Source organism: Bombina bombina, chromosome 2, assembly GCF_027579735.1.
Source record: "Bombina bombina isolate aBomBom1 chromosome 2, aBomBom1.pri, whole genome shotgun sequence".
In the NCBI taxonomy this organism is placed as follows: domain Eukaryota; kingdom Metazoa; phylum Chordata; class Amphibia; order Anura; family Bombinatoridae; genus Bombina; species Bombina bombina.
Window position 1 is genome coordinate 164,458,129 of NC_069500.1, and position 23,409 is coordinate 164,481,537.

Below are 23,409 nucleotides of genomic sequence, written 5' to 3' on the forward strand. Positions count from 1 at the left end.
TACTGTGATCTCATACGATTTGACTTAACTCTCATGAGATTTCATAGTAAGCTTCCTTTACCTGATTGGTGAAATAATATGAGAGTTCACAAGGCTCATCCTTTCAGCTGTCCCAGGACAGACACACTAAAATGCTGCTTAGAAATCCTTTACAATTGGAGGTGGCTACTGAGGATCTTTTGAGGTAAAATATCTTTCTTTTTTACATAGAGATGTTCAGGTGATATTTTCTAGTCAGCTTTTTACAGCTATGCTGCAGCACTTTAAAGTGTTTAAACATTTGGGTATTATGGCCCTTTAATTTTTGTATAATTCTATTGCAAGTGCCTCACTTATAAAATGTTCACTTTGAAAATGTGAACATATGTTATAGCAATGCACATCACTGTGCAATGCACATATCAGACTGGTGTGAAATATATGCAGGGGGGCAGTCAGCTGAGTCCACTAAATTTAGTTGATTGCTAATCAAAGACAATTGGAAAGGCCAATTGGAAAGTTAGATTCTGGTCTGGTCAGGTTGAGATGTTAAGTAAACAGACAATAAAATTTGGGGGAGGTTAAGACTATGGAATAAGACAGCTATAAATTTTAGAATAATAGCAAGTATTGATAAGGATTGAACATCACATGGCAATTAAATTAGAAATAACACATTGGATAACAGTACAACAGATGTAGGACTAAATTAACAAACTAAAATCATTTGCTCTATGTAAATATTCATGTACTAGAAGAGAGTTACAGGAGAGAAAAAAACACCAGAGAGCAGTGAATAGTTGCAGATTGACAGGATCTCTATTCACGTACCAGAAGAGAGTTACAGGAGAGTAAAAAACACCAGAGTGCAGTGAATAGTTGCAGATTGGCAGGGTCTCTATTCACGTACCTGAAAGCAGAGGAGAAAGAATAGGGTTAGCTTGATGTAGTGTGCAATTCTTCAGCAGATGTCAATAGGCAGCATGTTGTCTTAATAAGCAGCACTGTGCTGAGTAGTGAGTGCAGTTCTTGTATAATTCTAATGCAAGTGCCTCACTTATACAGGGAGTGCAGAATTATTAGGCAAGTTGTATTTTTGAGGATTAATTTTATTATTGAACAACAACCATGTTCTCAATGAACCCAAAAAACTCATTAATATCAAAGCTGAATAGTTTTGGAAGTAGTTTTTAGTTTGTTTTTAGTTATAGCTATTTTAGGGGGATATCTGTGTGTGCAGGTGACTATTACTGTGCATAATTATTAGGCAACTTAACAAAAAACAAATATATACCCATTTCAATTATTTATTTTTACCAGTGAAACCAATATAACATCTCAACATTCACAAATATACATGTCTGACATTCAAAAACAAAACAAAAACAAATCAGTGACCAATATAGCCACCTTTCTTTGCAAGGACACTCAAAAGCCTGCCATCCATGGATTCTGTCAGTGTTTTGATCTGTTCACCATCAACATTGCGTGCAGCAGCAACCACAGCCTCCCAGACACTGTTCAGAGAGGTGTACTGTTTTCCCTCCTTGTAAATCTCACATTTGATGATGCACCACAGGTTATCAATTGGGTTCAGATCAGGTGAACAAGGAGGCCATGTCATTAGATTTTCTTCTTTTATACCCTTTCTTGCCAGCCACGCTGTGGAGTACTTGGACGCGTGTGATGGAGCATTGTCCTGCATGAAAATCATGTTTTTCTTGAAGGATGCAGACTTCTTCCTGTACCACTGCTTGAAGAAGGTGTCTTCCAGAAACTGGCAGTAGGACTGGGAGTTGAGCTTGACTCCATCCTCAACCCGAAAAGGCCCCACAAGCTCATCTTTGATGATACCAGCCCAAACCAGTACTCCACCTCCACCTTGCTGGCGTCTGAGTCGGACTGGAGCTCTCTGCCCTTTACCAATCCAGCCACGGGCCCATCCATCTGGCCCATCAAGACTCACTCTCATTTCATCAGTCCATAAAACCTTAGAAAAATCAGTCTTGAGATATTTCTTGGCCCAGTCTTGACGTTTCAGCTTGTGTGTCTTGTTCAGTGGTGGTCGTCTTTCAGCCTTTCTTACCTTGGCCATGTCTCTGAGTATTGCACACCTTGTGCTTTTGGGCACTCCAGTGATGTTGCAGCTCTGAAATATGGCCAAACTGGTGGCAAGTGGCATCTTGGCAGCTGCACGCTTGACTTTTCTCAGTTCATGGGCAGTTATTTTGCGCCTTGGTTTTTCCACACGCTTCTTGTGACCCTGTTGACTATTTTGAATGAAACGCTTGATTGTTCGATGATCACGCTTCAGAAGCTTTGCAATTTTAAGAGTGCTGCATCCCTCTGCAAGATATTTCACTATTTTTGACTTTTCTGAGCCTGTCAAGTCCTTCTTTTGACCCATTTTGCCAAAGGAAAGGAAGTTGCCTAATAATTATGCACACCTGATATAGGGTGTTGATGTCATTAGACCACACCCCTTCTCATTACAGAGATGCACATCACCTAATATGCTTAATTGGTAGTAGGCTTTCGAACCTATACAGCTTGGAGTAAGACAACATGCATAAAGAGGATGATGTGGTCAAAATACTAATTTGCCTAATAATTCTGCACTCCCTGTAAAATGTTCACTTTGAAAATGTGAACATATGTTATAGCAATGCACATCACTGTGCAATGCACATATCAGACTGGTGTGAAATATTCTTGCCGACCTCTGAAATATGGGTTTCAAAGTTACCTGAAGTAGCCTTGATGTATAATCCATGGACCTAAAACTATGACACTGTGAATGTGTATGATATGCAAAAGAACCCTCAGTTGCAGCTAACTGCTCTTCCTTTTCACCAAGTTTATTATGTACAAAAAAAAGTTGTTAATAACAAGCTAGATGCTGCTTCAGAAATTGCTCTTTTGTGTTCATCACTGCTTATGTGAGTTTTAATATCACCACGTCCACCATGGCTGATAGAAAAACTAGGTGTGTTGCAGCTTACATCTGATACACAGGTCTTTATGATTAATGGAAATTCCTTTTCTAACTGTTCATTAAAGGTGCAGTTATGCTTCTTTTGATGCCATTTCTATATATAAATATAAAATGACTGTTTATTTTTATACTAATGTACTTCATCTACCCACTCCCCACCCCTGTATGCCGTGTATACCAGCCGTCTTTTCCTGTCTAATTTAATAGGCAGTCAAAACTAGATGGCAACTAAGGATCCTAAATCTATTTTGCTCAAACAATGACCCACTATTCTTCTAAGTGCAGCTATGTTGCTAGAGGATGAGCCGAGCAGTAATTGCATTATAATGCTGATGCCCTGCAAGATAACTGGGAAATGCAGATTATACAATTAATTGACCATCACATCTTAGGCTGGAAGTATAGCCTAATCTTATGTAGATTGTCGACAACACTGGGGTTCTGATAAGCCAGCAGGAAGCAGCGACAATATGGAAGACCCTGGAGCACAGTAGATCGCAGTAGATTTAGTCTTTGAGGCAGTGGGACTCATTGCGTTGTTCAGCAGCATTGGTGTCTTGTTTACCCCACCCTGTGTGTCACCAGGAGGTCATGGAGCTCAAACCCACTGGAGCTTAGATCTGGGAGTCCGATCCTTAGAATTAGTGAAGTGCTTGAGGGCTGGAATAGGATAAAGTTTATAGGAACCTAACATGCCGTTATGTACTGACTAGGTGACATTGCTAAGTGGTTGAGGGACATAGCTACCTTGTTGTAGCCTTGGCCATGGTCTCTGGGTTATTTTTGTGTAATTGGGGATATATATCTACATTTGCATTTGTCCAAAGATTTCAGTGTTATTCTATTACGTTTAGTTAAGTTTATTTGCATGTCATTTTCTACTGATGTTGTTGAACGCCGTTATAGACCTTTCACTGATTTTTAAGTGTCTTATAACAGAGAGGGGTTAATGTTTAAAAGTTTTGTTTATAGGGGTGCATATACCTCTCCCTGATAGTCCCACTCGGTGTGGTGTGCCTAACGTAGATACAGTATTAATATTTCCTATTTTATCAAGACCAAGGGACTGTAGTGTTCAGCTATGTATTTATGTAACAGGGTTTAATAACAACAACATTAAAGGGACAGTACACTGTAAAATTGTTTTTACATTAATGTATTTTCAATGACTTGTTATATCAGCTTCAGAGTATAAAATGTATGAGAAATTGCATTTTCAGGTTTATTTATGTCTATAAAGTAGCTGGTTTTGTGCTTTTAAAGGGACAGTCAAATAAAAAAAAACTTTCATGATTCAAATAGGGCATGTAATTTTAAACAACTTTCCAATTTACTTTTATCACCAATTTTGCTTTGTTCTTTTGGTATTCTTAGTTTAAAGCTAAACCTAGGAGTTTCATATGCTAATTTCTTAGAACTTGAAGGCCACCTCTAATCTAAATGCAGTTTAACATTTTTTCACCACTAGAGGGTGTTAGTTCATGTGTTTCATATAGATAAAATTGAGCTCATGCATGTGAATTTACAGAGGAGTGAGCACTGATTGGCTAAAATGCAAGTCTGTCAAAAGAGCTGAAATAAGGGGGCAGTCTGCAGAGGCTTAGATACAAGGTAATTACAGAGGTAAAACGTGTATTATTATAACTGTTGGTTATGCAAAACTAGGGAACGGGTAATTAAGGGATTATCTATCTTTTAAAACAACAATAATTCTGGTGTTGACTTTCCACTTAAACCACAGCCTATTGCAATGGGTTGAGCTTCAGGTAATATCATATCTCATTATGTTATCACTTTGTGTACACACACTTGCTTCCTTATCTTATATTTATCTGGAAAGCTAAAGCTCAGTACATAGAGAGAAGAATGGAAAATTATCATTTTATTACTTCGCTACCCTGCACCCCACTGGGAGTGTCATTTCTTCTGCTGGCTGTGTTTACTTAGGCTATTCAGTAGCTGAGACTCTAGTATCAAAACTTTCAGTATAGTTGGGAAACCACAAGCTAAGTCAGCTATTTCAATGGCCAAAATAGGGGTAAAGGAGCTACTTGTAAGCAATTTAATATACTCCAGAAGGTAAAATGGATCATTGGGAACAATTTAAATGGGAGAAATGTTTTGGATGAACTGTCCCTTTAATATAAGGTAATGCATGTTACCTTTTCCTTATTTTTCTACTAATTTCTTCTAATTCATTTTGGTAGGCTTTGCCAGAGATAGCTTTAAAAAGATAAATATTTCTAAGTTAAACTACGATATTCACTAGAATTAAATATTAAAGGGATAGTAAATGTCCAAATTATACTTTCCTAATTCAGATAGGGAATGTCATTTTAAACAACTTTCTAATTTGCTTTGTTCTCTCAGTATTCTTAATTGAAAGCCCATTATGCCCATTTATTTGCAGCATTGCATACTTTTTGTAGCATTTAGCTTCCCTATCTGTGGCCGGGATGGGAAGGCATAACAGCTTTACTTTGTGAGGTGGACAGATTAACTATATATAGGTCTGGGTATAGTAACAGTACAGACACAGTAGTTGACAACCTATGCAGCTATAATTCTTTTTTTTTTTTTTTTTTTGAGCCAGATATTGATCCTTGAGGAGCTGGTTAGTCTGATACTATATTGTATTTATGCTGGCGTTTGACTCTTTTGTTTTAGCTACTTGGAAACTCTTTGGCTATATTTATTATTCATTTTTTGCTCACCAGCAGGTTATTAGTTAAGTCTTTCAGGATTCTATATGTTGTGTAAATTGTTAGCATCAATATGCTGGGTCTTTCTTTAAAGGGACACTCAACCCAAAATTAAACTGTTATGATTCAGATAGAGCATGCTATTTTAAACAACTTTCCAATTTACTTGCAGTTGCATTAACAAAATGTGCACAGTCTTTTTATATTTACACCCACTCCTACTGAGCATGTGCAAAAATTCACAGAATATACGTATATTCATTTGTGATTGGCTGATGGCTGTCACATGATACAGGGGGAGTGGAAATAGACATAAATTTAAAATTTGTTCGAAAAAATCTACTACTTATTTAAAGTTCAGACTCAGGGGCCGATTATCATAGTGCGAGCGGACATGATCTGCTGTAGCATACGCTGTCGACTTTTATCATTGCACAAGCATTTTGACTCGATCGTATCCGATTGGGCTGATTTCTGTCCGCTACGTCAGAGGTGGTGTTCGAGTTGAGAAGCAGCGGTCTTAAGACCGCTGCTTCTTAACTTACATTTCCGGCGAGCTGGAAAGTACAGGGGGTAGATAGCAGTAGAGCTGCAACAACTAATCGGCATAATCGATAATAATCGATTATGAAAATAGTTGTCAACGAATCTCATAATCGATTAGTTGGTTGGCAATTAGTTGGTCTGTGCACAATACCAGCTGCTTCACTCCAGTGAGCTCCTGCACATGGTATTGTGTTTTATGGTTATGCTCTTAGCCTAAAAGGACGTATACAGACATTTTACTTTTCACTTTTTGAGGACACTATAAGTTTCTTTTTAAGTTTACAACTACTCTCTTATCTGCAACCCATAAATAATAGGAGTCATAATTTGGATTGTTTATATAAAATCAGGTGATGTGGGACTATGCTTTGCATGATATAGTGCCGAGCTTGTTATTTACACATAGCCCTAGATTGATGGCATTTGTTATATGAATTAATGCCACTATTACCTGTTTGCACAATGTTTTCCGGATTGCTTGCTATTGCTGATTATATATACTCTTTAGATAAATGGCTGTGTCCTGTTACTGATATATTGGGGCCAATTTTCCAATGTCTGTCCGACATGATACGCTGTAGCGTTTCATGTCCGACAGACATCGCTAAATGCCGAAAGCATACGCTGTCGGTATTTAACATTGCACAAGCAGTTCACCAGAACTGCTTGTGCAATGCCACCCCCTACAGATTTGCACCCATTTGGCTGCTAGCAGGGGGTGTAAATCAGCCCGATCGTATAGGATCGGGCATATTGCAGACCGCAGCGTCAGAGGCAGCGGACCAGCTATGGAGCAGTGGTCTTAAGCTCCATTGTTTAGCCCTTTTGCCTTTTTTTTGTTTTTTTTTATATTTTTAATTAATTGGAATATGTACCAAATTCAACCAATTCAAATGTAAGTATATATCTGTTATTTTAAGAGTGGACTAGATAATTTCCCCCCTAACATTATAGCTGGTTGTTTACCATTGCATATAGATATTCAAGATATTTTTATGTCAGAATGAAGTCCAGGCTTACTTTGTTAAGAGGTCCCTTGCATTGGTGGATAACTAACAAATAGCCCACCTTGGTGAAATTGGCAAAACCCTACTTATGCATCTCAGGCACCTCAACACCATCTGAGCGCCTCTCCTCTGCTGCAGGCAAAATAGCTTGCATAAAAAGTATGCCAACCTCAGCCAGGAGCTTGTGGACATGTTGACATGTTTGCATTTCAATGCAAAGTTTCTGAAAGAGTGAATAACAGAATGTTATAAACAGTGATAGTCTACCTCTTACTAGTTCTCTCTCTTTTCAAACAGTTTGTAGATTTGTTTTGCTTAATTATAAAAATGTGTTCTGCTGCTTAAAAATTGGACCAACAGTTCTGTTAATGTAAAGTTGTAAAGTTTTAGTCTGAAGTTTATATTTATAACACTCAGTATGTGGATTTTATTTTAAATATAGGACAAAATATTTATTTATTTTTATTCAATTAGTCGATTAATCGAAAAAATAATCAGCCGATTAATCGATGATGAAAATAATCGTTGGTTGCAGCCCTAGATAGCAGCATCCACTGCTTGTTAAATCTACCCTCAGTGCTGTAGCATTGTCTTCTTATCATGCATCTGTTGAATATTCAAATCTACTGTAAACTTGACAGCCGCTCCAGCTTGCTCCGGTAGTTGCAAGTCATTTCTGATGTCAGAAATGATGGATCGGTCATCCTTCCATCACGGCTTCCCCCCCCTGGGAATCAGTGTCTGATTTAACGTCATGATTGGAGGAAGCCGGATTCCTCATTTTAGACCCAGGAAGAGGCTTTGCGATGGGGTATTTTTTCACAACACTAGTGAAATGTAAATTTTGATGAATTAAAGTGCCCCTGTTTTTAATCAAATTTTTAAAGAACGGGCACTTTAGCATCAAAATTTACATTCACTTTAAGTATGTTTTATTGTATTTAAGGGCCCAAAAGTGATCACAGGACCTGCCTTAATTCCTCCACCATTTTATGTTTATCAAATTTTTATGGGTCCAAAAGTGACCTTTTTATTCATAGGAGGACAATTCACACCTTTTCATTTATATAATTATCTCCTGGTAGACTTATTGCTTAACATAATAGGCTCCAAAAGTGACTCCTATTAGATCTAGGAGGAATAAAATGGAGGTATATATTTATTCTGAAGGACTGGACTGGTATAATGTTTTAGGTTATTATACATCTGCTTTGAAAACCTATTTAAGCATTGATGTTTTACTCAAATTTAGTGTTTGTATATGTAATGACAGCAGTATGTGTCCACTGTTCTGTTTTTTGTGTGTAATCTTTACTTATTATATATACCTCCAATAAAAAAAACAAGCAAAAAAAAAAAAGAAAGCGGTAACGTTCTGTATTTAACTACCATAGCAAGGAGCCACGAGTAATTTTAAAAAGAAAACCCCTATAATGAGGAGTAAAAATATTATGAATTAAGTTAAGTATTAACCTTTTTTTGAATTTAAAGGGACAGGAAATACCAAAACCATCTTTCCTGATTCAGTTAGGACATACAATTTTAAACAACCAATCACAAGAGACAAATGTGTGCAGGCACCAATCAGCAGCAAGCTCCCACTAGTGTAGGATATGTGTGTATTCTTTTTCAACAAGCGATACCAAAGAATATTTGAAAATAGAAGTGAATTTAAAATTACATGCTCTATCTGAATTATGCAAGTTTTTAAATTTGACTTTCCTAACCCTTTTTAAGGAGCATGATATATTTGTTAAAAATTAGAATAATATTTATATTATTGTGGCAAGCCTATCGTCAGCCTGCTACCCTTATTTCCTAGCAACAAAAGAGATGGGTTATATCTGTCTGGTAAATGCAGGAAATGAGCTCACCTTTAAAACATTCTCCCAAAAAACCTTAAAAATACAAAATGAAGGTGGCACAAAATAGAATTGCTATTCCCCAGTTCGTAGTTACAAATGGAAAAAATATATAGGTCATATGTACTCCTGTAGATATGGTTAAGATACAATGTTATATTGAATAAAACAGTCTAGTGATGGCCTTGAAAATATAATAAAACACTTTATTGATCATTTAATGGGTATATACCCAAATAGATAAAACAATCTTATATAAAAAAAACTGCGTATAAAACAGTTTGTATAAAACCAATCTAGACACCGGTGTCTGTTAATACTCTCAATGTCAATAAATAAATAATGTTTATATTAAACATATACTACGCTAAACATTAACTAGGCTAGACATATACTAGGTAAGCCAAAATACATAATAAGCCAATTATGGGCTAAAATTCCGTTCGTTCTGATATATGGTATGTAAATATACGCTAATTCTCACTGTAGGATTATAGCGTATATTTACATACCATATATTAGAACGGATGTACTGTCAATGCGGGTGGGGGTACTGAATATGACTGACAGGTGTGGGTGGTGTCTGGGGGGGGGTGCTGAATGAAATATGACCGCGGTGGTTATTGACAGTTGTGACTACACATCGCTTGACTAGACTGTATAGTAGTAGTAGCGCTGTGCAGTCATATGATGCGGCCACATTTCGGGACATTGGATCTAAATTCAGGTGTCCTAAATTTTCCCTTTGAAATCCGGGACTGTCCCAGAAAATCTGGCAGTGATAGTCACTGTATGTTTATATAGTTGTAGATAATGAATTTCCTGCAGCTGTTAACTGTTAAAGGGACAGTCAACTAAAAAATTGTTATTGTTTAAAAAGATAGATAATCCCTTTATTACCCATTCCCCAGTTTTGCTCAGTTAACATGGTTATATTAAATATACTTTTAACCTCTGTGATTACCTTGACTCTAAGCCTATTTCTTTCTTATGACACGGTGAGTCCACAGGATCATCAATTACTTTTGGGAATATCACTCCTGGCCAGCAGGAGGAGGCAAAGAGCACCACAGCAGATCTGTTAAGCATCACTTCCCTTCCCACAACCCTCAGTCATTCTCTTTGCCTCTAGTGCAAGGAAGAGGTGAAGTAATTAGGTGTCTGATAAAGATTTTTCTTTCAAGATTTTTTTGTTTTGAAGATATGGCAAGCTTGCTCTGGTTTTCCCTGTCAAACTGGGTTTAGCTGTGCTCCACGTTAGTCTCTTCAGTAGGGCAATGGTGGCTTTAAAGCAGTTAGGACCTTGTAAGGTGGACCTTGCTGCGTTTTCCTAACACTCTGCTACTCTGGAATAGAAAGCCTGAGTAAGTTTACTCTGCCTTTCCTTGTTTCACAGGTCTCTGTGAGGAGCGGCATCCCCTCAAGCTGGGTAAGCTGTCCTCCTGCCAGACAGCTGGACGTGTAGGTAAGTTTTTCTTGTGTCTTCTGGGGCTAGGAGGCTGGCACTGAAGGGTTAATCCTCTATTATGCACCTTATGTGGTACTAGAGATCCTTATGGAAGGATTATTTATTGGCAGTGAGCAGGCACTTCTAGTATATGGTTTATGGAGACTTAGGGGTTAACCTCCCTCACGGCGTGGAAGGAGTTAACCTCTAGGGCGGGCTTAGTTTTTATTATTAATTACATATATGGGATAGTGTTATGTCATTTTATAGCTTAGTATGCAACATCAAATCCCTGTTATACTTTTCTATGACTCCATTCTAACAATGGAGTCTCTGAGAGAGCACGCTTTTAAAATCACTAGCGGCTCCTCTCTTTCGGATCCAGAGGTCTCTCCGCTGGAATTAGCGTTAGAAGGGTTGGGGAGCAGCATAAACCAAGATTGCGCTTGGGATGGCAGTATGCTAGATGCAGTTATGTGTTTCTTTGATCTGTAATGTAGTTTGCGCTTTTTTCCCTTGCCAGTTTAGTCCCGCCTCCTTCTTCTTGGCTAGTCGGAGCGGCGCCATCTTTGTATTTTCTGTGCAAGCTCCCTAGCTGGTGTCTATTGCTGCTCAGCTTGTATAGCAGCTGTCTGTGCTCATCCGTCCAGCAGAAGCGGATTCTGAGCACTTTCGGAACATAACACTGTTTCCCGTGACTGCATAAAGGATTAGTGCGGTGTGCTAATATGCCGGTCCTGTCTCTACAGGTTCTGAATAGAGCCGATCTTACGTGTAGAGTTTGTGCAGTCTGTTTTACAGCGGGACTGCCTTAGAGTTTTAATATTTTAGGGAATCATTAATTGTTTCCAATAGCCCTTCATAACGTTTTTATTGGAAATGTTAATTTCCCTGTGTTCCTTTCCAATCTCTTAGGGGAAAGCAAAAATCCAAGGTTACTCCTGACTCTAAAATATTTTTAACATTAAAGGTTCCTGCTTATTGTGCTTATTTTACTTATTTGCCCCTATCATGAGAATGGGGGCTTGGGGTTTGGGGGAACAGTGGTCTGTTCCTGTAAACTAATGTTTTTTTTGGCTCCTGGGTTACATAGTGTTGGGTTTTTGGTATACTATTCCTCTCATATTCAGAATTATAATGTTTTAAAAAAAAAAAAAAAAGAGTTTTGTCCTTATAGGAGCTTTTCGCCTTTTGAGCGGTTATTTAGACGGTTTACCATGCCTTGCTGTGCCAATCATTTCTCCTAGGTTGAGGCTGTTCAGGCAATGCCACAGCTTTCTCCTCATATGTCCCAAGTCTTTATGGCGCCACATGCAGTGCCCTGCGTTTCCTCTGTCTTTGCGGAGAATTTTGCTCAGGTATCTTCTGCGGTACCTGCGGCAATTTCGGTTTTTCCTATACCGGGAAATTTGCGAGGGGAGTTTTGGTGCTCCAGAAAGTAAGGTTTCTGTTCCTCCTGCTGCTATATAGATTGTCCTTCCTCATAGGTTTAATGAAGAGCTTTTGTTGGTAGCCTCTGAAGGTGAAATATCAGTTCAGACAGTATAATTCCTTCATCTGATTCTGAAGTTGTAGTCTTCAGATTTAAGCTTCAACACATACGTGTATGTTGATTGGGGACAACTCTGATGTGTTTATCTTGGTCAACCTGGAAAAGAATCTAGTAAACTTTCTAAGTTCTAGGATTCTCCGGTAAACTTTTATTTCCTGTTTCATTCCGTTTTGCACAAGGATAAAAGAAGGGCTCCTTTTTTCTATCTCCTCTCTTTAAATAGATGTTTCCTGTCACTGTCTCCATTAAATATCAGGTAGCACAGGCCTAAGTAGTGGAGTAATTATACTCTGGCTAAGAGAACTAGGATCCACAGAAAGGATAGCTGTGCCTTCAGGATCATTGGGCCATTTGACCACTATGTCTAGTGGCATCTATTATGTTTAATGCCTTTTCTGAACTTGGTAGAGACTCCTATGGAGTAGATTTAGTACAGAACTCTGGCTCTTAAGCTAGCCACTTTTTTATTTCTGATGCTTCCAAACATTTTCAGCCTGTAGTCAACAACAAGAGTAAGGGCTTGTTTGGTCCTGATCTGTAGGAATGGTTCTGATAATGGAGTCTGCCCCCATTCCGGATGGTCCAAGTGGGGGGTTGTTTCTCTCTTTTTGAATGAGATGTCCCAGATAGCCTTTGGACATAGTTTTTCTGGATCTACATTCCCTGCCTGTGGCAGGTTCCACCTCTCTTTTGTCTGCTGGCTAGATAACTGTGAGGCCTTTCTTGTAGTTTGTTTGGGATTTATCTTCCATTTGAGTGATAGATCCAGTTTCCGGTAGGAAAATGAGCTAGGTTCGTATTGTTCCTCTTAGAGGTTCCCGGAAGGGAAGGAATATTAGCTCTATAGTAGACCTATAGTGTCCCAATAGATCTTCTTAGGGTACCTTTTTTCTTATTGGAAACCAGTGGTTTCTCTTTTCTTTATATTAGGATAACTACGCTGCCTAGCAAGCTGAAGGTTGGGAGTTTGATTCCTGCTATGGAAGCTTTCTAAAGAGGTTTGCCTTCATTTTTTTTTTTTTTTTTTAGGGATAGGTCTATCTCTGAATATATTTGTGTACAGCGGTCAGAATAGAGGATTCTTCCTCTTGCCTCTTTCGGCATTCTGCGGTAGGCCCTTCAGTGGCTCAAGGTATGGAGGTAATGGTCTTTTGTTTGCTTCATTGGACATCATCCTTTTGCTCAATACTGTCTGAGAGTCTGCGGCTAGACAGGTCCAGATAGTGGCCTGAGAATCTTGTGGCTCTGTCCTAGAGGATAGATCTAGATCTGTCATCTTGAGTTTCTCCCCTGGAGATCACAGAGGAGAATTAGTGTTAGAGTGCTCGCCTTGCTTGCGAGATGTAGCCGGATCGTTTTCCGCAAGTTCAAGAAGCTTGGGTGCCTTCAGGAGCAACTGTTGGTCATGTTTCCATAGACTTTACTGAGTAATAGTCAGGTCGCTAACCTGTTGGGTTGGGGACAATGGACTTAGGTGGAACCCACCTTCCCCTTAACCAAGGCCTTCTGGTGGTCCAGGATTAAAGAACCAGGCCGGGATCCAAGAGATCCAGGTTTAGAACCGGGCACGGGAGGAACTTGGATTTATTTTGCCACGATGGCGTGGAAGGTTTGGTGAGCGGACGCTCACATTCTAGTTTATACATTTATTCACTTTTCAAGTGTTTATACCGGGAATGAATCTTGAGCAGTCAGATTTCTTTCCAAGGAGGGAACACTTCTCTCTGAGGTATTCTCCAGGTTAATCCTCACATGGGGGGTACTGGAGTTTTGGATGGCGGTTCACCATTTTTTCCAGGTTATGTTCAAGTAATTAGCAGACTGCTCTGCTAAATTCCCTGGTGGTTCTTTGAGATTTCATGCTGATGGTTTCCCTTCCATAAGTATTTGCAAGTATCAAATGGGAGTGAGTTTCGGTACTTAGTAGTTCATGCTTGCTCGCAGGGTCTGGTTTTCAGACCTAGTGGAGATGTGTTTTCTTCCACCATTGGTGGTGGTTCCTGAGGAAGGACTTGCTATTCCGGATTGTTTTGCTTAGTTCTGTCTAAGCGTGAGTGCTGCATAGGTCATTGTCACCAGGATTCAGGATTTTAAGTCCTTTCCGTGTTTTGTTTTTTTGTTTTGTTTTTTTTTTCTTCTTCTTCTGCAGTCCTGGGTTCATTACCTATGTAGGCTATGACACATGTTTAAATACGTAAAGGTCGGGCGGATGGTTTGTCTATCAAATTTCTGAGTTTTCCTTGTTATAGACAAGTGTCTGGCGGATGTGCCAGACATGTTTTTCCTTTGGTCAGATCCTGATTAGTATCAGGCCTGGGTTAAGTCTGTGGCTCCTCCTTGGAGTGTTAACCTTGTTTTTAAGGTTGTGCAGCGAGCTCAGTTTGAGCTGTGACATTCCATAGATTTTATACCTCTCTCAGATTGTTTCCTTTTGTTTTCTATATCTCCTGCTCTGTAAGTTTAGGTACTCTCAGCCTTGCAGTGTTATTCGCTTTATCTTCTTTTGGATAAGGCGTTTTTTTTTATTTTTTCTACGTGAAAATTTTGTTTGTGAAATTGTTTCCTCATTTTATCTCTTAAGGATCGTGTGTGCACAACTTGGATGTTGTGTGGACTTTATATTTCTTCTGTTTTCTCTGTATCCGAAAATGACTTATTACTCTTTTTTTCTGGTCGAGAGTTTGTCGTTTGCTTTTCAGACTGCGAGGTTGCAGTCTACTGAGAGAATTATGACTCTTTACAGGTGGGCTATCTCTTCTCTTAGGGTCTCTAAGTGGAGTTTCTGTGGAACTAGTTTGCATGGCTGCAGTCCTTTTCATTCCTTTTTCTAGTTTTTAAATTTTATCCTTTTGCCTCGGCTGAGGTTTTTATTTGGGAGAAAGTTTCTTCAAGTATTGGTGCCTTCTTTTTAGGTTGCCTGTCTTGTCCCTCCCTTATCATCTGTGTCCTCTAGCTTGGGTATTGATTCCCAAAAGTAATTGATGATCCCGTGGACTCATCGTGTCATAAGAAAACAAAATGTATGTTTATCTGATACATTTATTTTTATTTATTGACACGATGAGTCCACGGCCCTCCCTGTTTTCTCAGATAGGGTTTTTTATATAAACCTCAGGCACCTCTGCACCTTGTGTTATTTCCTTTCTCTCCTTTTCTTAAAGGGACAGTTCACCCAAAAATTTTCTCCCCTTTAAATTATTCCCAATTATCCTTTTAACCTGCTAGAGTGTATTAAATTGGTTACAAGTAGCTCCTTTACTCCTATTTCAGCATTTGAAATAGCTGATTTAGCCTGTGGTATCGCCACCTATACTGAACAAATTAATACTGGAGTATAAGCTATTGAATAGCCTAAGTATACAAAGCCAGCAGAAGCGATTACACTCTCAGTGGGATGCATGATAGTTAAGTAATAAAATTTTCATTTTCCATTGTTCTCTCTATGTATTGAGCTTTGGTGTTCCAGCCAAATAAAAGATAATGAAGCAAGTCTGTTTACAGAAACTTAGAACATAATGAGATCTGATATCACCTTTAAGTTCAACCCATTGTAATATATATATATAAATTAGAAAAATATTTAAAAAAAAAGTTGAAAGTAAAATAAATATATTTATTTTTTGTAAATATAAAGAAAAATACTAAGTAATGCATTTTCTTGTCTTTCAAATCACCATATTTACATATGAAATCTGCATTTACACAGCTACCACTATTCAACAAAGCTTTCAAACCCCAGACTCCTAACATGTTGATCATAGTTAAAGGGACACTGAACCCAAATTTTTTCTTTTGTGATCCAGATAGAGCATGCAATTTTAAGCAACTTTCTAATTTACTCCTATTATCAATTTTTCTTCGTTCTCTTGCTATCTTTACTTGAAAAAGAAGACATCTAAGCTATTTGTTTGGCTCAGAAGCCTGGAAAGCACTTGTTCATTGGTGGATGAATTTATCCACCAATCAGTAAGAACAACCCAGGTTGTTCACCAAAAATGGGCCGGCATCTAAACTTACATTCTTGCATTTCAAATAAAGATACCAAGAGAATGAAGAAAAATTGATAATAGGAGTAAATTAGAAAGTTGCTTAAAATTGCATGCTCTACCTGAATCATGAAAGAAAAGAAAAAAATTGGGTTCAGTGTCCCTTTAAAGGCTGTATGTGCAAAATTGTGCTTATATACAGTTTTCCTGTTGACCTTGACAAAAGCTGCAGTTTTCCTTCACAAACTACAGATTTACTTTGCGTTACAAGTGAAATGTAATGGATTAGATTACTTACCTGCCGAGTTTTTCGCAACAAAATGCTGACGTATGTAAACTGTGCCTTTAACCCTTTAAGGACACAGCTTTTAGTTTGCTCAATTGTTTTATGACGGAAAAATTCCGTCATATGTCCTTAAGAGGTTAAACAAAACTCGATGAGGGATTTAGTGAAGCGCTAATTTTTATGCTTTACAACTGGCGATTATCAGCAACTATGCAAAGGCAGCATATATGTAAAAGTACTGCCTAAGTGCAAAGTCTATTTTATCCCTATAAAAATGCATTAGCTGTATCGCACAGTTTCAGATCATTTATAGGAAAGGATAAATTCATTAATACATAAAGAGCAATATGTCATTTCCATATCTCCCAATGTTGGGTGTATGACATCAGTGCTATAACAGTTGTTAATGTGAGCTGGTGTAAAATGAGCCATAATAAAATGAGGTCTATTTGTGTGTGTGTGTTTGTATTTATAAACAATGGTATTATCACCTTTTGTATTCGATCTTTCCTTTTGTGAAATAATGGGAATAGAGTAAATGTATATGGCTTAGCCAACAGCTCCATCTGCTGTCCATTTAGAATTCTACAATTCCTACACACTAATAGTGTGATCTTTTGTAACCATTTTGATGATCTTTTATAGTGTGATTTTTATTTAATCAAGAAATCTAGCAAACTTATTTTTGAGTATTTTTGAGTATTTGTATTATCAATTAACAAAATGCAAAGTGAGGGAACAGAAGAGAAATCTAAATCAAATCAGTATTTGGTGTGACCACCCTTTGACAGCATCAATTCTTCTAGGTATACTTGCACACAGTTGCTTAACCCCTTAAGGACATTTCAGACTAAAACTTCCCCAAAAGACCAGAGACCATTTTTAGCATTTTTGCAATTACTACATATATAGAACCTTTTTTATATTTACCTATCAAAACTATATATTTTTTTTAGTAGACAACCCACACAGTATTGATCTAGGCCCATTTTGGTATATTTCATGCCACCATTTCACCACCAAATGCGATCAAATAAAAAAATTGTTAACTTTTTCATAAACTTTAAGTTTCTCACTGAAATTATTTACAAACAGTTTGTGCAATCATGACACAAATGGTTGTAAAAGCTTCTCCGGGATCCACTTTGTTCAGAAATAGCAGACATATATGGCTTTGCCATTGCTTTTTGGTAATTAGAAGGCGGCTAATTGAAGCTGTGCACCACACGTTTATTGTTCCCAGTAGTGAAGGGGTTAATCAGGTAGCTTGCAAAGTTAATTTTAGCTTTAGTGTAGAGATTACCCTCCCATCTGACACTTCCCACCCCCTGATCCCTACCTGACCCCTATCTTCCCTCCCCCACCCCCCAATGGTCACCCCCATCTTAAGTACTGGCAGAAAGTGTGTGTGTATGTGTACATGTGCATATCGGCTTGTGATGCATTTTAATGGAGCTGTTTTGTTTTTTTAATAAATTAAGATTAAGCATTTCATAAGCTTTAAATATTCATTCTACCACTACAATAAACGACTGTGACTATAGACTCACAACTATGTTGTTCTGTTTGATTAATGAAAGAAATAAGACAAGGCACTTAATAATTTTTTGGATATTAATGTTACATTCTTGTTAGGCAGCTCTTTACAAATAAGTGATGTTGTTGTCGTTTTTATTATTAATTATCACTATTATTATTATTATTAATAAAGATGTACATTTGGATTTGAATGCGGAAGTAGGGGCCGCTTGTGCTGATCTGATCTTTTCATAGCCGGATTGATTCTAGTGAAAGATCCTCACACTAAGATTCTGTGTAAATCCAGATGTTAGTGTGAGGATCTTTCATTTGATTTAATTCGGCTACAAAAAGATCAGATCAGTATTCAAAAGGTTTTCTTTTAAAAAAAAATTCCTCCAGATAAGTATCACGTAGGAAATGAACTAGTTACAGATGAAAGGTTCACCTCATATGAAATGTTGAGAGAAGGAGGCATTTTGTGGATTGGAAAGTTGGAACCAGGTGAGAATATAATGAATGTCAGCAGGGAGGTTTAATAATTATGTTACAGATTCACAGTATTTTATATTGTCCCTATAATAAGTGTATAAGCACCTCATCACAAAAACATTACTGCAAATCTGCATCTCATCTCATGTCACTCTCCCTCTTGCTCATACTAGCTGCTGGTGACCTCTCTCCTAATCCTGGTCCCCCACAACTTCCTTGCCCTGCACACCCACGTGTGCCCTTTAATAAACTTATAAAACAAAACTCTGGTAACCTTAATCTTATTCCTCTTGCATCTAAAGCTACCACCCCCTTCACTTGTGCACTATGGAACTCTCGCTCTGTTTGCTACAAGCTCACTTTTATCCATGACCTCTTTATCTCCCACTCTCTCAATCTTCTGGCTCTCACAGAAACCTGACTCTCTCCTTCAGACACAGCTTTCTCTGCTGCACTGTCACATGGGGGTCTGTACTGTAGCCACACTCCTAGGTCTGATAATGGACTAGGAAGTGGTGTTGGTATTTTACTTTCCTCTCATTGCACCTTTCAACAAATAAAGCCCTTCTTTTCCCTCACATTTTCTTCATTTGAAACACACATGATTTGCTTATTCTCTCCCCTCTCTATACATGTTGCAGTCATATACCACCCCCCTGGCTCCTCAACTCTATTTCTAGATCACTTTGCTGCCTGGCTACCTTATTTCCTTTCCTCAGATACCCCTGGCCTCATTCTTGGCAACTTCAACCCACTGCCTCCTATGCAAAACAGCTTCTGCAACTCACTTCCTTTTTCGGCCTGTCACAATGGACTGACTTTTCCTCTCGCAAAGATGGTCACTCCCTTGATCTGATTTTCAGCTATCGATGCACTTTCTCAAACTTCACAAACTCCCCTTTTCCTCTTTCTGACCATCACCTTCTCACTTGTAACATCACTTCCCTCCCTATAACTCTCCCTCCTTCTACCCCTCACGCCAAACTTCACAGAAGAATCAAGTCATTAGATCAGCAACAGCTCGCTAGCTCTCTTAAATCTCCCCTCTCTTCCATCCCCTCCTTTTTCTGCACTGATGAATCTGTCTGCCACTACAACTCCACCCTTACATCGGTACCTACGCAGATGTTCCCGTACTACTGAGCGACACTGGAAGAAATCTCGGAGTTCAGCTGACTTTCTTCACTATAAGTTCATCTTGAACTCTTACTATTCTGCCCTTAAAGGGACAGTCTAGTCCAAAATAAACTTTCATGATTCAGATAGGGCATGTAATTTTACAATTTACTTTTATCACCAATTTTGCTTTGTTCTCTTGGTATTCTTAGTTGAAAGCTAAACCTAGGAGGTTCATATGCTAATTTCTCAGACCTTGAAGACCGCCTCTGCATTTGACAATTTTTTAGCACTAGAGGGTGTTAGTTCATGTGTTTCATATAGATAACATTGAGCTCATGCACGTGAATTTTCCGAGGAGTGAGCACTGATTGGCTAAAATGCAAGTCTGTCAAAAGAAGTTAAATAAGTGGACAGTCTGCAGAGGCTTAGATACAAGGTAATCAAAGAGGTAAAACGTGTATTATAACTGTTGGTTATGCAAAACTAAGGAATGGGTAATTAAGGGATTATCTATTTTTTAAAACAATAACAATTCTGGTGTTGACTGTCCCTTTAATCTATATAAACCACATTACTTCTCTACTCTTATCTCTACTCTTTTTCTACAAACCCAAAACGTCTGTTCCCCACATTCAATACTCTTCTCCGCCCACCCCCACCTCCCAGTACAACTTCTCTCTCAGCTCAAGATTTTGCCAGTTACTTCAACAACAAAATCGACTCCATCAGAAATTAAATCGGCTCACAACATACTACTGGTCTCCCACCCCCCAAAAAGCTCACAATCATCCAAAACCCACATAGCCAAAAATTTTACTTTTTTGCCCCTGTTACAGAGGAAGAAGTTTCTGCCCTTATACTATCCTCTAACTTCACTACCTGTCCCCTCGACCCCATCACCTCACAGCTACTCTCCTCTCTTCTACCCTTACCCTTTACTCACACACATCGTCATTCTCTCCCTCAGCACTGGTATATTTCCCTCATCTCTTAAACATGCACTGGTCAAACCTATCCTCAAAAAAACTTTTGATCCAAATAACGCCCTATTTCCCTACTCCCTCTTGCCTCAAAGCTTCTTGAAAAGCTAGTATATGCACGTCTATATCATTTCCTTACATTAAACTTCCTCCTTGACTCAATGCAATCTGGATTTCGCCCCCTACACTCCACAGAGATAGCAATTGTTAAGGTTACCAACGACCTACTTACAGCAAAATCCTAAGGCCACTTCTCTCTACTTATCCTTCTTTATCTGTCTGCAGCCTTTGATACAGTCGACCACCCTCTTTTGCTCCAAACCCTCCATTCCTTCGGCATCTGCGACAAAGCTCTCTTGTGGTTCTCTTCCTATCTGTCTAACTGTAACTTTAGTGTAGCCTTCTCTGGGGAATCCTCTGTCCCGTTACCTCTTTCTGTTGGGGTACCGCAAGGCTCTGTCCTTGGTCCCCTCTTATTCTCAATCTACACGTCCTCATTAGGTTCCTTAATAAAGTCCCACAGGTTTCACTTTCATTTGTATGCCAATGACACCAAAATCTACCTCTGCACCAGAACTATCTCCTTCCTTGCTAACCTGTGTCACTAACTGTCTCTCTCATATCTCATCTTGAATATTCTCTCACTACCTCAAGCTAAATCTCTCCAAAACTGAGCTCCTTATTTTCCCCCCTTCTTCCAAAATCTCCACCCCCCATTTCTCTATAACTGTTGATAACTCCATCATTACCCTACCCCACATGCCCGATGTCTTGGGGTCACACTTAATTCAGATCTATCTTTCACTCCTCACATTCAGTCTTTGGCTAAAGCCTTAAAAACATCTCTAAAATTAGACATTTTCTTACACAAGACACAACTCAGCTCAGCAGCCGGACAGATAGCTCAGCATGCTAAGGCACTGTGGCTGAGCTCTGTAGCATCCCAAGGGTTGCAGGTTCGATCCTCGGCGAGGTCCACTCAGCCTTTCATCCTTCCGAGGTCAATAAAATGAACAGCGCCTTGAGACCCTTACGGGTGATTAGCCGCGCTTTACAAGTACCAATACATGCATACAACTAAGATTTTAATCCACTCTCTCATCCTTTCCGCCTCAACTACTGCAACTTCATCTTCTCTGGTCTCCCTAGCTGCCCCCTAGCTCCTTTTTCCTTACACGTCGTTCTTCATCTGCTGCACCTCCCTGCCACTCCCTTCACTGGCTTCCTCTTGCCTCCAGGATTAAACATACAATTCTCACTCTGACATACAAAGCCCTCAACTGCACTGCTCCCCCCTACATCTCAAACCTTGTCTCCAGATACTCTCTCTCCCGTCCCCTTTGCTCCGCTCATGATCTCCTACTCTCCTCCTCTCTTGTTACCTCCTTTTATTCCCGTTTACAAGATTTTTCAAGACTGGCTCCCATCTTGTGGAACTCTCTGCCTCGCTCCACAAGACTCTTCCCTAGTTTTGAAAGCTTCAAGCACTCCCTAAAGACTCTACTATTCAGGGATGCTTACAACCTACACTAACCTTCCTATCTCCACTGCTATCCCCTTAAACCCCATAGCATGTAAGCCTACATTCTTAAAGGGACAGTCAACCATAGAATTGTTATTGTTTTAAAAGATAGATAATCCCTTTATTACTCATTCCCCAGTTTTGCATAACCAACACAGTTATATTAATGTACTTTCTCTTGTTAAGTGTGTTCAGTCCACGGGTCATCCATTACTTATGGGATATATTCTCCTTCCCAACAGGAAGTTGCAAGAGGATCACCCAAGCAGAGCTGCTATATAGCTCCTCCCTCACATGTCATATCCAGTCATTCTCTTGCAACCCTCAACAAAGAAGGAGGTTGCGAGAGGAGTTGGAGTTTTTACTTAATTATTCTTCAATCAAAAGTTTGTTATTTTAAAATGACACCGGAGTGTGCCGTTTTTTGTATCTCAGGCAGTATTTGGAGAAGAATCTGCCTGCGTTTTTCTATGATCTTAGCAGACGTAACTAAGATTCGCTGGCTGTTCTCGACATTCTGAGGAGTAGGGTAACTTCAGAAAGAGGGGAATAGCATGCGGGGTCCCCCGCAAATGAGGTATGTGCAGTACATTATTTTCTGGGAATGGAATTGACTAAGAAAATACTGCTGTTACCCATATGATGTAAGTACAGCCTTAAATGCAGTAGTAGCGACTGGTATCAGGCTGATAAATGTATGCCCAGTTGAGTTATTTTCTAGGGACTAGAATTTGACTGAGAAAATACTGTTAATACTGAAATAATGTTTAAGCCTTATCTGCAGTGGAAGCGACTGGTAGCAGGCTTAGTGATAACTTTGCATGACATTCAAAATGTTATTTTTAAAACGTTTACTGGCATGTTATTCGTTTTGTGAGGTACTTTGGTGATAAATCTTTTTGGGAATGATTTTTTTCCACATGGCTAACGTATTTTCTGCATAGAAACCGTTATATCAGGTCTCCCAATGTTGTAATATGAGTGGGAGGGACCTTGATTTAGCGCCTTGTTGCGCAGTTAAAATTCTAGCACAGTCTTCCTGTTTCTGCCTCCTTGATCCAGGACGTCTCTAGAGAGCTCAGGGGTCTTCAAAATTCGTTTTTGAGGGAGGTAATCAGTCACAGCAGATCTGTGACAGTGTGTTTGACTGTGATAAAAGCGTTAAATCTTAATTTGATATCCGTTTTTGGGTATTGAGGGGTTAATCATCCTTTTGCTAATGGGTGCAATCCTCTGCTAATTAATACATTTCTCGTTAAGAATTGTTGACTATAACTGAATTAGTTTTCTTTGTTATTCAGCTGTGTTTTTAAAAGCGCTGCAGCATTTTTTATATTGCTTGTAAACTTATTGAAAGTGATTTCCAAGCTTGCTAGCTTCATTGCTAGTCTGTTTAAACATGTCTGATACAGAGGA

At 38.9% G+C, this 23,409-nt stretch overlaps 1 protein-coding gene across 1 annotated transcript in view; it reads left to right on the forward strand.

The window, feature by feature from the left end:
- The window catches only part of RGS7BP (regulator of G protein signaling 7 binding protein), a 309,940-nt gene that overhangs the window by 177,062 nt on the left and 109,469 nt on the right, over nt 1-23,409 (forward strand). The gene's annotated exons all lie outside the window — the stretch shown is intronic.